Source organism: Anopheles funestus, chromosome 3RL (genome assembly GCF_943734845.2).
Source record: "Anopheles funestus chromosome 3RL, idAnoFuneDA-416_04, whole genome shotgun sequence".
Taxonomy (NCBI): Eukaryota; Metazoa; Arthropoda; class Insecta; order Diptera; family Culicidae; genus Anopheles; species Anopheles funestus.
Window position 1 is genome coordinate 67,238,724 of NC_064599.1, and position 10,383 is coordinate 67,249,106.

General features: G+C 39.4%; 1 protein-coding gene across 13 annotated transcripts in view; it reads right to left on the bottom strand.

Moving 5' to 3' along the window:
- The window catches only part of LOC125772391 (whirlin), an 86,118-nt gene that overhangs the window by 64,162 nt on the left and 11,573 nt on the right, over positions 1-10,383 (bottom strand). The gene's annotated exons all lie outside the window — the stretch shown is intronic.

The following is a 10,383-nucleotide window of genomic DNA, read 5'->3' on the forward strand; positions in this document are numbered from 1 at the left end:
TGGCACATGACTAGTGTTGTACTAAGTAGCTCTTTTTGAAGAGGAGAGGGCGAGAGCTCTCTAACATCTGCGAGGTGAGCGCTCCATGTAGCTCCGCACTCACTTGCGCAGGGTATGTGTGCAGAGTGCAAGTGAGTACAAAGTGCGGAGTACAGAGCTACCAGCAAACAAACATGACTTCTCTCTTTGATAGGCTTGATTGTTAGTTTGGCAAAAGGAGAAAGCATGCTAGTTTTTCTTGTTAGATACGGAGTGTGGAGTGGAATGGAAAAGATCAGTAATTTAAGCAAATTTTTATTCATAAAATTCAAATATATTTTAAATTCCTAAATTTAATAATGCTCTGACCTTCATTGATATCGTTAATTAATATAATATTAAAAAAAAAACACACACATACAAAAAATATTAAAAAAATTTTGGTACAGTTTAGTCCACATGCGGAAGTAGATCGTCGTCAGTTTAGATTTAGTTAATGCACACTTTCAAAGACAACGTGTTTCATTATACTCCGAGCGCGAAAAAAAGAAGAGTACGGATCTACATGCATAAAAAAAATTGTTTTCGCTCTGCACTCTTCGTGTATTAGGCCTATCCCCAGTACGAAAATCTTAATGCTTTCTCGCTCTGTCAAACTAACAATCAAAGCTACTAGAGCGAGAAGCTCTGGTCTGCTCACATTTAGCTAACGTACACTAACAAAAACAACGTGTTTCATAGCATTCCGTGGGTACAGCGTTCGAAGAAAACGGAGAGTGCGGAGCTACATGCAGAAAATAAAAGAGCTACCTCAGAGGCCTCACTACATTGAGGCGAGGCCTCAATGTAGCTCCCGAACTCAGTACACAACACTACACATGACATGTATGTACGCATAATCAATAGGGATGGTCCCAACGGAATGTAAATGTACGCTAGGGAGCAATGAAGCCTGGCACGTTCCAATAGCACAGCCAGTCGCTGAAAGCGTCCGTGCTGGTGAATTTAACGTTCATGAATGGATGGAGTCAAAACCATCATAACTTAGCTAATCAGCCGCTAGCATATTGGAAGCTTTAAAAGCTTGTTTCGCTATGTATGTGGTATAAACCATTGAAAGAGTTGGCATAGCCTCGCGGCTTCCAGGAACGGCAGATTTTTTTCAATTATAACTGGAAAATTTGTGGAATGTTTCGAATAAAGCAAGTAAAGCAAATGTATTAATTTGTAAGTGAATGCAAATTAATACAAATACCAATAAAGGGAATAACATACCCTGTGATGGCATTCTACTAAACTGTGCATTTATTTTGTAACGCCCAACAGTATGCAATAATTTGTTTTGTATCGCTATAACAGTATCATGTTCGAAGATCAACCATTCTGTCATACGGATTGCATACTTGCATCTGTGCGTCATTCGGCAGAGTGTATATAGCTCATTTTAGTGACATACCTTTGACAGGCAGAATTGTAAAGAAATAACCCGTATAACGATGCTCCCACTGTACCATGCGACAAGTGCTAGACACAGATAAAGAAATCATTTACCATCTACCACTAAAGCAAATAGCAAAATTTGGCCAACCGCACAGCTGTGACCAACAGGTTTTTAGTGAAGCAAGCAACCAACTACATACAAAACGATGGCAGCACAATGAAAAGAAAGGGGAGTTTTGCAAGACCGGAAGCTAAGTACGGCGTATCCGTACTCCCTGCTGTCGAAATGCGCACATTCACAACAACCGACCGCTGTACCGTTTCGCTTGAGTGTACGCGTGCTTGACGACTAAATTACATGCAGATGCGGCTTTTTTCGCTCTCAAGTGCTCTTACAGAGCTTTAACTGTACTGAGAGGTTTGTACAAGCTTTTGTCCTTCCTGCTAAGAAGTGTACCGGGTTGGTACAGTGCAGATCTGTTGCTTTTTGGATTGCCAACTACTCAAAATGGGGGATTGCTTTGTAATCGGTATATGGCAAAAAAAAATCTCTAAGCTTTTTGGTTTTTGTTTCGCAATTTTCAAATTGTTAAAATTACCTCTTTTTAATCTTTTTGTAACCATGTAACCTGCTATATAAAAATAATAATTGGTAACGGAATCTTATTAAAAAAATCAATTAATCTCTTTCATATACACATGATTTCAATTCCGATAAAATGCATGCGTCAGCAGCATACATCTAGAAATGGGAGAAGAAATTCATTTCCAATTCATCAAATCAAACAAGTCAATAAGTAAAAAAAAACCTCCCGTTTATCAATCATCTACCGACGGGTATCATTTATTCAAATTTCAAACATTTATCCTCCAAATCAGTAGACGCTGATCGAGCGCGCAACAACAATAATAAAGAAAAAGTACGAACACGGCGAGAACTTTTCACCGGAAATGATGGTAAGCAATGGCGGAAATGAGTGTGGAAATTTTCTGCCTGAACGAAATCAATTTATTTGCTCTTTCCCCAGTTATCCGTACTGCTCGGCCCCACTCAACCGTGCTAATCTTCAATCCATCTCCGTCTGCATCCGTTTTGTTGGTGGTGCTTGCTTATCAAACCTTCAGTATCGGAGCCACTTTTTGTGCCTTAAACTTTCCACCTTTTTCCACCAACCTGCATTGATGCCGGTACGGCACTGAAATCCGTTTCTTCATCGACAAAACGGGATTGGAACCATTAGCGCCCATTGCCTCCATACCCGGATATGTGCTGCATGGTAACGTTTGACATCGAGCCAAACGAATGTGGGTAACGAGCATTTGTTCCGTTCACCTGCATGCTGCAATTGCATGTGTACTGGTTCATTTCCTTCATTAACAAGGCATTCGTTTGAAGTTTGTGAAGGGATGGAAGGTGAGGTGAAACTTTGGTGGCGCTCGCAGGGAAGACCGGCGAAGTACGGGTTGATGGTCTTCCTTAATGGAAGCGGGCAACTGATTATGCTACGATAAGTGCAAGTCCTATGGGCGTTTGTAGCCGAATGAATGAAGGAATCAAGTAAATCGAGCCTTACATTGGATTTTGCATCGCTGGTGGGGAGCGGTTATTATTGAGGTTTCTTTCATTCCATTATCAATGCATACAATTCTTCTGCGCTTTCAGCCAGAAATCGATCGTGGGAAAACGATACTTTGTGTGCTTTATTGTGTGAGACTTTAAATTTAAATGTGCCTTGGTGGTTTGATGTTTGCTATCGTGTACTTAATTGTCGCGTGTATCGCATGACATTTGTTTAATGACATTAGTTTAATAAGCGTTTCTTCTTTCGAAGGTTTATTATTTTACTTTTAAAAAGATTTTTAGCATAGATGCTATTTATTGCTGAAGTCGTTAATACACTCGTTTATAACTTCAACTTTTTACCGTTCATGTTGAATTTCCAATTGGGGCTTGCTCATAATTTCTCAAAAAACCTGTGAACCGCGAAATTTGTATCAATTATTTATTTTGCAAAAAAATACTCATACTAAAGCTTTATCCAAAATACTTCCTTTTCTCTTTAATACCAAAGTATTGATAAAAAAAATTAGAAAAAAAATCTGTTTAAATCTGGATCGTCCGCCATTTTTTAATAGATTTTTGAACAAAAAAATCTGACTAAAGTGGGCATGATGTGGCTAGTGCTAGATGAAAATATATTTATTCACAACTTGTTTAAATTCCAGAATAACTAAATAACTCAGATAAGTTTTAACAAAATGTCAACTGAATACAAAAACTTGGGTAATTTTACAATGCTTCAAAGAAATGAAGATCTGAGATCTCCTACCCGAAACTTGGGATAGTTTACGTTTTTAACAGACTCGAAAAATATCTTTAGCGCTTCTGAATGCATATATTCTCTTAAAGACTGCTTGTAATTAAGTGTTTTAAAACATGATGAAAATCTTGGGATCGTATGGAAGATTTCCAATGCCTTGGAATGCCGAAACATTCGAATGTAAATTATATTGCCTAATCGCATGCATATTCATCTCTTGAATTGAGACACTTCTGTACTCTAACTCAACGAAGTGAATAATAAACATCTGCTGTATTTGAAGTTATAATATAATTTAGTTATAATTACTTCATACAGCAAATTTAATATAACTCTGTTTGCAAAGTTTAAATAGTAAAAACATATTAAATTGTGTTAAGTGTATTTCTTAACTCCTGAGCTAGACGCAAACGCCTGAAAGTATGCAATTGTTTATTTAGAAGATACTTTATTCCTCGTCCGCTTATAGAAACTTTTAGTTACATCTCTCTCTCTCTCTCTCTTTCTCTCTCTCTCTCTCACTTTCACTCTTTCTCTCTCTCTCTCGCTCTCTCTCGCTCTCTCTCACTTTCTCTCTCTCTCTTTCTCTCTCTCTCCCTCTTTCTCTCTCTTTCTCTCTCTCTCTTTGACTTAATGGCCTTATAAACCATGCCGGCCATTTTTGGCTTACGAGACTTATTTTACCACGTAGCCGGAAAGTCAGTCCTTCATACGGGACGACGGGTCTAGATGGAATTTGACACACGGTTCTGTCGTGTGGAACTCGCGCCGTATATCACATACCCCACCGGGACGCCCCATACATCTCAGATCATCAGATACATCTAAATCCTTTTATGAAAAGTCCTACAGTCGTTATATAACAACATTGAATTGTTTTTTTCGTAATTCGGAACTAAAATGAAACGTACCATTCGTACCACCATGGCATTTCAATTGTCAAGGGTGTCAGTTTCATTTAGAAATTAACTTACGCATCATCGAAGCGAACGACTGCTGGCCGTCAAATTTTACCGGTCATCGGAACACGCAATTATACAGCCGAATGCAGCGAGAGCAAACGCTTTTCCCGCGTGAGGGAAATTCGTGTCGGAAATGAAACAATCTTCACCGCCCGAAAAAAGGCACCAACACGCGCCATACACATACAAAAACACACATCCCGCTAACAACAGGTTATCGAAAGGCAGTGAGGTTGCAGTTTCGTTTATTTCACCCGCAAAGCCCGGGAATCAACGAAGCGTACGCCCACCGGAGGCCACCGAAACGTATTCACCGTATTGGACCCGGTACGGAGTGCTGCAGTTTTGCAGAATGTTTCAACTCATCGTCCGTTGAACGCTGGGCAGAGGTTTTATTTTTACTTTACTTTGCCCCACTAAAAGTCGCCCGGTTCGGGGACGCCCAGAAGGACTCCCCGTCATTAGTTGCGGGTGCGTGGCGTGTAAGCGATGTGTTATTTGGTGCCTTCTTGTTAGCTGCCTACTGCCCGTGCTCATATTTTCTTCCCCATTGGATGGATGGATGTGTGCCGCTCGGGATGCGGCACTCCGTATTGTACTGCAGCGCATTCGTTTTGCGTACCCGCAGCGTAACAGTGCCAAACGGCTAGGGAGGAACGTTGTAGCAGCAGAAGCAGGAGCCGTTTGCTACCTACACACCTTTTTCTCGAGTGCTGTGTGGACGCGTGTTATTGAATTTCCTTTTCAATTTCCACACATCATAAATTTCAATTAATAGCGTCTGCATAGGGCAGCACATTTTGCCGCAACATCGTTGACCCACACAGGAGAGGGCCTTCATCTTTTTCACCCGCAGGTGCTTCTGGCGTTTTGGGGCGTTGTTACGAAAGGACTAATCACCGGCAAAAGGAAAGTCCTTCATTGTGGCATGTAAGTGAAGAACGCTCGTTACACGCTACACACGTTTGTCGGTGTGTTTCTTCTGTGCGCACTGTTACACACCAAGAGAGAGAGAGAGAGAAACGGACAAAACAGCTTAACTTTTTCGCATTGAACAAAATAAGGGCTTTTACACGAAAAGGGTAAGGCGAATGGTTGAAAGGTAGCAACGAATGGTGGAACCGAGATCGTGCCAAATTGGAAGATTGAACTCTGTTTTCTTTTTTTTTTGGGAAAAAGAAAATTCTTCTAATAGCACCAATAAACTATACCAATATGTCGCTTCTGTACCAATGGTAGCTTATCATTCACAGCGAAGAAGTAGTAAAGAGGCTTTCAATCAATTTCGTGTTGTGGATGTTAATAGATTGTGTAGCGTTTTAATGGCACTTACATTAACTGGCATTAAAAGGGGCGTGAATTCTGTAGGCACCAAAGGTGCGTGTCTTAATGATGACTAAATATATATTTGTCGAATGTATGGAAACATTTCAGAAACAATTCGTCAAAATTGTAGTGGAGAAATATTGTATTTATCTGATATATTTGACAGGTGATTGATATTGATGGATAGCTTACGAATAATATTATGCATATTCTCAGACATTGAAGTGACGTATCGCAGTTTCAAGATTATTAGTAGCATGCTGTTAAATCATGTTCTTTAACATAGCGCCGTATTCGTTCGTGCCACTTGAGAGCTAACGCCTGAAGGTATGCAATTTATTTTAAAGACATTTTTCACCTGATAAGAAACTCGTGCAAATAATGGGCTCTGTGCTACCTGCAAATGTTTATTTCTTCTATAACCACTAGTGTTGGGTCAAGAGCGAACGAGATACCTCAATCGCTCCGCTCATCTTATTGTGCGTGCTCTTGCACACCCCACGGGAAAAAGAGGTAGCTGTATCGCTCCTGCGTGCAGCGCTCCTTGTGGTGCGAAACTTCGCTCCTGGGAGTGCATCGCACAATCGCTCCTATGTGCAGCGCTACGTGTGGAGCTACCTCAAGCGCACCGCACACTTTAGAGAGCGAGAGCGGTGCGCTCCGCTCTTGCTAAAGAGCTACTTGACCCAACACTAATAACCACATTGAAGTTTGGACGAGTTAATGCTTTTTGCGTTCGTTAACTGGTAAGGAAAATAAAATTCTCAAATCAAATGTCAAAACAAAGCACTTTTACAAGCTCATGTGGTAATGGTCCCTTGTGGTAATAATGTAAATTTTAGATAAGACTTATTAATGTAGAATAATTTAATAATTGAATAACTCCAAATGTATGTTTTCTCATAATTATCCACTGAATCTTATAATAAATCTGTCAAAACTTGGAGAATATTAAAACCGATAAAAAATGAGCAATTGCATAATTTTAGGCGTTGAATACATATTCAAAAAGAATAATACATTAAATATGCTAAAGATTTTCGAAGAAGAATTCTTTAAACTGTGTTGAAAATTGCTTGTTAAAAGAGGCTTTCTATAATTATTTTATTTAGAATATTAAATGGCTTTGTTCATAATTGCATTCTTCCCTAGATGATAGAAATTTTGTAATTTGTAAGTAATGTGCATAATAATACCTAAACCATGCAAACAATATTCAAAATCGTTGATTACAATGAGTAAAAATTGGAGCATGAAAGCGTACATTAAGTCGCTATTGATTATTTACGAACCATTTAAACGAAATGGCAGGATTGATCAATAATTTGTTCTTTATTTGATTGCCTATAATTATGCAGGAACAAAATATAAACAGCCCAACAGGAAAAAAAACCTCTTTCTGCAATAAATTCCTATTTCCAAACATCGACTACCATATCACCAAACAACACCGATCGCTTTACGTGTTTAAATTTAAAGTCTACATTCTAGTGACGTGAACATTTGGCTGGGCTCGCTGGCCTGCACTTTCCACAAGCCGTTTTGCCCAAAATGAGAAACACACACACAAAATCACAAAAAAGTCATTTCAACGATGGCTTAGGTGAATCAGTTCACAAACATGGGACCGAAGTTCCATCCGTTCGCGTCTGTGTCGGTGGTTTCGTTCGGTCCAGTTTTGGCACACGGCTGCCGGTGGGGTCCAATGGGTTTTTGATAAATTTGTTGGCGGCGTTGGGTACCGGGTTTTTGCCGACACTCGTGTTGACACACCTGTCAGTGGAGTGTATTTTTATGTGTCGTTTTTCTTGTTGTTGTTTTGTTTATAAATTTAATGTATACTTGCCAGGATTCGCGCTGACTCTATGGTACACGTCGCCCAAATGACATGACCTAACAACAATGCTCCCCACGGGGGGGAATGGGAGGGTGGAAAAAATGGTTGGTAGGTGGTTTGTGGATGCATTGGCCCGAACATTATCTAGCACAGATAATTTGCAGACATTGGATGGATCTGTGTCAACCGTGGTTGTCCGGTATCGACCGGGGACCAGCAATTTATTGAACGGCAAGATAGTGGTGACGTATTTTATGCCGAACTGGTTCCAAAAAAATGGTTGCCACATTTTTCGCAGTACAGTTTGAAATTAGAAAATTATTAGGCAATTTTCATGCAATTAACCTTTCATGGAGCATTTTACAGGGTATTTTGTATAAATACATAATAGTGTTGAATTCGAAAATTAAATTTAAATTTTCTTTGTTTCCTTCTTACTTATACAAGGAAAAAAATCCAAACAGTTTATTACATTAAAGTATATAATTAATAATTGTAGTATTTAACTTTTCAATTCCAAAAAAATATATATAAATAAAAAGTTTCAAAGTTGAACAAATCAGCACATTGTTCAAGTGATAAATTTTCTTTTATATTTACATTGTTTCTACCAGCAAGGGTTGCAGCATACCGGTCATACCGGTACGTACACCGTAAATTGCATTGTGAGTTCTAATTGTTCTCCCTTTTTGGGGCGGGGAAAACCTTTACAGAAGCCATAGCAGCCCGTCGTTGACCCAAAAGGAACAAAAAAAAGGCTGAAAAAAAACTCTTTCTCCCACTTTAGCGATACACACAGCTGCGTGCGTGTACCAAACGCAACGAAAGCAAACGCTCTTGTGTGTGACATATGGCATTAGAACACCTCTATTTGCGAAGGCACTGGATAAAGGTGTCGAATGTACTGTGGCGTACAGTTGCTGTGACGAGTCCGCCACTGGTTAAAAAGGACATCTATCCGTCCCGACACACAAAGGAAAATGGCGCCCACAGTATAGGAACCAAAAAAAAAAAACACAAAAATAAAACAAAAAAAGTTAGAAAGAAAGGAAACGAATGGCGACCGTACAACCAGAATTTAGACGCGAGAATATGTGTTACGAAATATTTATGGAAAAATCGATGCCACACTAGTAGTGCCGCACACGGTGTGCGCTTCTGATTCAACATCAACAAAGAAGCATTCCGGACGGCAAATTACTCCCGTTGCCACATTACGCAAGCAGCTGGACAGTACGGGCGGAAGGTACGGCGAACGCAACGACTGGATGGTGGAAAACCGGTACGAAACGTTCCCCAAAAAACATCCGACCAGTAGGTGGCGCTGACGTGCGTAAGGCAGTGATCGCTAGCGTGCCTGCTGGATGATGTTTCTTTTGTTTTTTCTCGCGGGTTTGTGCGTTTGCGTTACCCGGAGTCAGATGTCACCGTCAATTTCACCGTGGGCGATAATAATATAGCGCTGAATGTGACCAAAAAGGTCTCCGGTTCAGGGGAGAGGGTTTGTTTTTCTTCCTTCGTGCACTGACGCCGGTACCGACCACGCGTGACCAAATCCCATTGTGCAGGCGTAGATTGGAAGTGTATGCACGCGAGTACAGATAATTTTCCACCGAGAGGTACGAAATTTGTTAAGCAAATTATTAAACACAGTTAATTTTATATTACTAAACAGAAGAAAACAATTGTTTGCAGTTTACAACAAACCCGCGAGGTTAGATAAAAAGAGGAAAGAAAGTAATAAAGTGTCTAATTCATTAGGGTTTGTCGTTAGCAGAACTGGGCTCAAAAGGGCCAGTGAGTAAATGAATGAGAATAAAAAAGAGAAGCAGCAAATTCAAAGATAAAGCAGTTCATTTTAGTATTCAGAAACAAGTTTTACAGTGCGCAACATAATTATACGATTGAAAAAAATACGGCAAAAGATTTCATAAAACATTTACATTGTTTGAGCGAAATGTAATTTTCAAATAATTTTGAAATAATCATTATACAGCGAATTAGACATGCAAGGTTGCGGTGTGATGGTCATGTCACGCGAAGGACACCGAACCACCCGGGCTGTAAAGTCTTTTTAAGGACTCTCACATAGACAAAGAATACGTAGTACGCCCAAACTGAGATCTAGTGATCGAGTGAAAAAAACAGAAGCATAATTTTCTTACCAACTGTCAAGTCTCATAAAGAGTTCGTAATACGTGGGAGCAAGTTAATTAAATACTAAAAAAATAATTAAAAAAGTTTGCCCCAAAATTCACCTCTTTAACCTTAACTTCAATAGTCGGGTATCCTATCCGGGTATGTTTAGCACTTTTAAATCTTAATAACATTTAATATTATGAAGCTATCGGCTTGAAACTTTTGGAATGTCTAAAAAATCATGTTTTCTATCATATACCCAATAACCAGATTTTTGTAAATTTTTAAATATATGTATATTTAATTCAATATTCGAGTTGTACCCCTTAGTTGGTACCCCAGGTAGGTGGTTATAGAAGTAAGGGCGTAAAAATGTTTG